Genomic DNA, 6,493 nt, shown 5'->3' on the forward strand with positions numbered 1-6,493 from the left:
CAAGCAGGCAGGGAAGACCAGCTTTCCAATCTCCCGGGGAGAACAACTGGCCCATTAGCCAGGATTACAAGGGTGGGGGGTTGGAGGGAAGGAATAAAGAGTCAGGGAGAAGTTCTAACATGTGCATGCACAGAAGAATCCAGATGAAGAGGCGAAACGACGAGGCATGCAAAGTAGAAGCCAAAAGAGGAGGAGTCGAGCCTGGGAAACTCTGGGGAGATCAGATAGAATAAGGGCACGAAACCCTGGAAGATCCTGGAAAGTGATTGGATAGTTTGAAAGAAAGTTTGCTCCTCTCCAAGCCTAAGTAACTATAAACAAAGGTTAACAAAGACCAGAGGCTTTGGCACTCTCTCCCTTTAGCAGCTGCTGGGGGCCCAAAGTACAGGGCAGGTCACACGGGACAGGAACAGACTGTGCTGGACCCCTGGAGCCTCAGGTGCTGAGGTTTTGGTCCGGGGCCTCTTTCTGGGCTTGGTGGGGACAAGTGCAAACCTACAGGCCCAGAAGCTGGACTTCTTCTGCAGCAAGAGGGCACTGAGCCACCTGCCTGTGGATGAGACCGTGGGTTCCTGGGAACAGTCTTTTGTTTTCACCCCAATAAATCTTGCCACTACACCTCAAGTCCTCCTGCATGTGTAGCCTGGGAATGCATTCCCTGCAATACTTTGGAAAAACCCTCTCTCCTCAGGCAACAAATCTATTTCCTTTACCTTCTCCCTACAGGCACCACTTAATTTCCATCAATTTGGTAGCTTTCCAATTGTTATCCCAACCTCCAATCTCTCTACTTGCATAAAGCCTCAATATCTTTGACTAAATTGTACAGTTAATACAAGCTCAGACCATTACACACTTCTAGTTAAAATAGGTCAATAACTCTTCACGTTCCCTTGCCAACACCCAAACACCACAAACATCGGTGAGTGCAATGCGCGCACACACACACACACACACACACACACACCAAGGGATATGAAATAAAATAATAGGATCAAGTGTATAGTTCTATCTATTGTTAAAGGCAATAATACTAAATAGGTGTTTTGATGTGCTTTGGCTTTTCACTGCCATTAGTAAGCTAAAAGCCATTATTTCTCCTGGTTTTAAAAACACTACAAAGGCATTAGAAATTAAGAAAATTGAGTATATGGAGTTTAAGGCAACACTGCATTCACTGGCCCATTCGCATGTCACTCAACCAGGTATGAGATTCTTCCACACTTCAAAATAACATTATATCTTTAGTAAAAGTAAATTAAAGCTTTAAAAATTTTAAATGAAATTTTATTTTAAATGAAAGCACAAAACTTTCAAATGCTGATACCATGGACTATAAATAAGAAAAGTAGAATGGCTATTGTCAAAAAGACTAGAGATAATAAATGGTGGAGAGGGTGTGAGGAAAAGGGAACCCTGGTACACTATTGATGGGAATGCAAATTGGTGCAGCCACTATGGAACACAGTATGGAGATTCCTCAAAAAAGTAAAAATAGCTGCCCTAACCGGTTTGGCTCAGTGGATAGAGCGTCAGCCTGTGGACTGAAGGGTCCCAGGTTCGATTCCGGTCAAGGGCATGTACCTTGGTTGTGGGCACATCCCCAGTAGGGGGTGTGCAAGAGGCAGCTGAAATGATGTTCCTCTCTCATCGATGTTTCTAACTCTCTATCCCTCTTCCTTCCTCTCTGTAAAAAAATCAATAAAATATATATTTTTTTAAAAATTAAAAATAGAACTACTGTGTGATCCAGCAGTCCCACTTCTGGGTATACGGATAAAGATGAAATCACTATCTTAAACTGCATTCCTGTTCATCACAGCATTATTCACAATGGGCAAGATATAGAAACAACCTAAGTGTCCATAGATGGATAAATGGAAAAAGACATATACATCTATAACAGAAGATAAAGACATTTGTATTATATGTAAGTAATTCAGACATTAAAAAAATAGGAATTCTGCCTTTTGAGACAGCATGGATAGACCTTGAGGATATTGTGCTGAGGGAAATGAGTCAGGCAGAAAAAGGCAAATACTGTACTTACATATGAAATCTATAAACAGGGAGTAGAATAGTGGGGGCCAAAAGCTGAAGGGTGGGGAAAGAAATGAGATGTGCTAGCTTCCAATCATAAGATGAATAAGTGCCAGGGATGTGTGTGTGTGTGTGTGTGTGTGTGTGTGTGTGTGTGTACAGCATGGTGACTACAGTTAACACTGAACTGTTTACTTCCAAGTTGCTAGGAGAGTAGAGCTTTGATGTTCTCACCATAACAACAAAATGGCAATTATGTAAGGTGACGGACATGTTAATTGACTTTATCATGGTAAACATTTTACAGTTTACACTTGTTTCAAGTCATCTCAGTGTACACCTTAAACTTACACAATGCCATATGTCAACTGTATCTCCACAAAGCTGGGGAAAATAAAGTAATCTAAAATCATACGGCAAAGGCAGTTTATAGGAGTCAGAGCCATGCCCTAGGACTTGATAAAATTCCTGTGGTTCCATTTTTTTTTATTTCTCTCTGCTTTCCTCTGTAAACAGACTTCCTTGGTGTCCACTTCAACAGAAGACAGAGCCCATGGGCCTGTTTTGCCTTCTCCGGCCTTTTATGGGGGCCCAGGCTCCTCACTAGCCTTGCTCCATGGAGAACAAGCTATGCCTACTATGGTGTAACGTAACTCCTTGCTATCCTTCTTCACCCTATTCTGAAGGATTAAAAAGAAAGCATTTGATCTAGTGTGAGAAAGCTTGTGTGCAAACCTGCACTCTTCTTTCCTTGAACAAACTCCCTAACCCCTCTGAGTTTCAGGCGCCTCACCTTCGGACTTCATATTTCCTAATGGAGACACTTCTGTAAAATGACACTCCAGTCTGTTCCACATCTGACTGTTGACTTTGGAAGAAAAATTCTAAGCAAACTTAGTACCGACATTTCTTTTTCATATGTGCCCTCCTACAAAGGAGGGTCTATACTACATAATAATTTTGTCAGGGCTGATTCTGCTCATACAAAAGGAAAGCCTAAGTTTTGGAGATGAGTTCAAATTAGAAACTCCATTAGTAGTTGAATCTATTCCCCCCCCATGTTAATGAATCAATTTAACCAATATTTAGTGAGTAGCTAGCATATAAAAGTTATGTTTTGAATAGTAGAGATGCCAGGATAAATAAGACAGGTTCTCTTTTCTCATACAGTCACTCTTCCACGATGGAAGGTAGATTCATGCACAGTTAACAAGCCAGAATTATTAAAGGAAAAAAAGAGGTATAAAGTATTATTAGAGTTCTCATATACTGTAATACATTATATAATTTAACTCCATCTCAACCATTCACATATTCTATAGGTAAGAAACAAAATCATGACACCTATTCAAGGCATCTGCCATAATATCATAAAGCTGTTCAGCATTGTTAGGATTCCATGATCAGGGTAAGCTTCCCTGTATCTGAAACCAATATACTTATTAACCAGATTTTCCATGGACACATTAGCAAATGTGACTGATTTGCTCAGAACAGGAAGTCTCAAGTCATTCTTTCTGGACCATAACATGAATGGAGAAAACAAAATATAATTTTAAAATGTCCTAGGTTTAATACTCTGACAAAAGTGTATATATCTGACCCATTCAGACTTAAAAAAAAAAGCCTAATCATTTGATAATCAGCATTGACATCTACCCACAAAATCCACAATCCATGTAAAATAAATTACAAAGATCTCCACACAGTTAAGTCTGCCCTGAAGAAAGCCCTCTTAACTTTCCGTGATTTTTACTGGTATCCAGGCAAATGACATACTAATTAGTGAAGTATGGGAGGAATGGGATTATAAAATAGAAATTGAAGGAATTGACTAAAGAGCAACACTAAGATGCCATATGCATTTCCGGAAAAACAAGTTTCATTTAATTAAAAGCACAGAATGCGATTATTTGTGTCTGTTTTTTAACCACATATCAATAGGTCTGTGATTGAAGTTGATATTCTGGATATATAGTCTTCGTCCTCAACTCATAAGGAACAGGCAGGAACAAATCAGTTCCCTTAGTTAAACCATGTATCCAAGGGAACCATATGATGTATTGTGAGAAATCTCAACAATCAAACACTTAGAACGGACAAAAATTAACAAATCAAAGAGGCAAATAGCTCCATGATTGACCTAATATCACCATGGCATCAACCACTCTACTCTCAAATTTGGCAGACTGTTTTAGTTTTCTATTGCTACTATAAACAACTACCACAAAGTGAGTGGCTCAAAACAACACAAATTTATTATTTTACAGTTCTGGAGGTCAAAAGTCTCACTGGGCTAAAGCCAAGCTATCAGCGAAAAGCTTGGAGGAGAATTGGCTTTTCCTGCCTTTTCCAGCTTCTGAAAGTCACCCGCATTCCTTGGCTTGTGACTGAGCTCCTCCATTTTCAAACCGTCAAGGTTAGGCTCAGTGCTTTTCATGCTCTCACTTCTCCTTCATTTATCAAGTCCCTGGTGATTACCCTGGTCCCATACATATGATCAAAGATAATTGCAAGGTCATTTCTTTAGATTCCACTCATAATTGTATTGCACTTGTTTAGAAATTTTAGGTGATAGTACTTATTAAGGGTGCAATGTCATTTAAATGGCACTTGTAATGTTACCTGATTTGACGAGAGAACCTTAACATTGTAGTCTCCAATGAATGGAACTTGGACTGGCAGTCAATCTGCTTACTGTGTAAACTCCAAGACTGTAATAAGAAGACGATGTGCACAGAACTGTCTCATTTAGTAAATAGCACATGAAAACATGCCAATCCACATGCCAAGAACTTCCTTATAGTAATAATTAGAATTTAGAACCAATTTTAAAATAATATTTTTTAAAATTACTGGTATTATATATACAACCTAATTTTATATACTAGTAGTTAAGTTGACATGTTTAAGGATATAACATCTTACTATAATTAACTTTATTTCTTTCTTTAGTGACTACCACTGAAATATACAATTCTGAACTCATTTCATTTACAGAGAGGACGATATATTGGTATTATTTGCTACAATCCACATTTGCCTGTGTAATCACATTCTTTACCCCATGCCTAAGAAACAACCTTCATAGTTTATCTAATGTGAGATAAAATGTTACTAATATTTGAGAATGATGAGATAAAAAAGTTTTTTTTCTTTCCTTTTTATCTTAACTATAAACTTATTTTTAAAATGTGAGTTTTTCCTGGCTGGCATGGCTCAGTGGTTGAGTGTCGCCCTATGAACCAAGAGGTCATGGTTGGATTCCCAGTCAGGGCACATGTCCAAGTTGTGGGCTCAATCCCCAGTGGGGGGTGTGCAAAAGGCAGCCGATTGATGATTCTCTTTCATCATTGATGCTTTTATCTCTCTCTTTCTCCCTTCCTCTCTGAAATCAATAAAATTATATGTTTTAAAAAATGTGAGTTTAGAAATTCCCTGATTTTACTCTAGAATATCAGACTTAATTTTCATTTACAATCATTTTATGCAATTTTAATTTACAGTATTTTGCTGTGCAAAAATAGGCCAACAAAAGTTTTCTCATTTCCTTTCATGTGTACCTGTTCTTAAACAAAAACAAAAAAAGACCCTAAAAGGAATCTGTTTCTTGCCCAGCGGGTGTTGCTCAGTGGTTGAGCATCAACCTATGAACTAGGAGGTCACGGTTCAATTCCCTGTTAGGGCACATGCCTGGGTTGCCAGCTTGATCCCTAGTAGGGGGCATGCAGGAGGCAGCCAATCCACGATTCTCTCTCATCATTGATGTTTCTATCTCTCCCTCTCCTTTCCTCTCTCTCTGAAATCGATAAAAACATATTTTTTTTAAAAAAAGCTTGTGTTTGGGCTGGTTCAGGGGAGAGCGAAGGGCACGAGTGGCTCGGGGACTTCGGCCCCTGTGGGCGCTCATGGAGCGGGAGGCCATGGCCTGCCTGGGAATGGGGGGTTTCCGGGAGTAAGGCAAGGAGATGGATAAACCAACCATCATATCAGGATGTCTCTTTCTTGCTGCCGATATTTTCACCATCACCAGCATCACCAACCCCAACTGGATCAACACCGGGGAGTCTGAGGGAGCACTCACTGTGGGCCTTGGTGCGACAGTGTCAAACAATCCAAGAACTACCAGTGATGGTGAACCTTTTGAGTTCGGCGTGTCAGCATTTTGAAAAACCCTAACTTAACTCTGGTGCCATGTCATATATAGAAATTTTTTTATATTTGCAACCATAGTAAAACAAAGACTTACATTTTTGATATTTATTTTATATATTTAAATGCCATTTAACAAAGAAAAATCAACCAAAAAAATGAGTTCGCGTGTCACCTCTGACACGTGTGTCATAGGTTCGCCATCACTGGACTAGACCATACATGCATCCCACCTCAGCTTCCCCAGGAGTGGGTCACGCACTGTTTTTACACCACACTGTTTGCTGTGGCTTCCCACTGG

At 39.6% G+C, this 6,493-nt stretch overlaps 1 protein-coding gene and 1 pseudogene across 1 annotated transcript in view; one reads left to right on the forward strand and one right to left on the reverse strand.

The window, feature by feature from the left end:
* Nucleotides 1-6,493, reverse strand: part of SLC16A7 (solute carrier family 16 member 7) — a 136,104-nt gene that overhangs the window by 84,711 nt on the left and 44,900 nt on the right. The window lies entirely within an intron of this gene.
* LOC111827010 overlaps nucleotides 6,009-6,493 on the forward strand; it is a 1,394-nt pseudogene continuing 909 nt past the window's right edge.

Source organism: Myotis lucifugus, unplaced genomic scaffold (assembly GCF_000147115.1).
Source record: "Myotis lucifugus unplaced genomic scaffold, Myoluc2.0 scaffold_119, whole genome shotgun sequence".
NCBI classification, from domain to species: Eukaryota; Metazoa; Chordata; class Mammalia; order Chiroptera; family Vespertilionidae; genus Myotis; species Myotis lucifugus.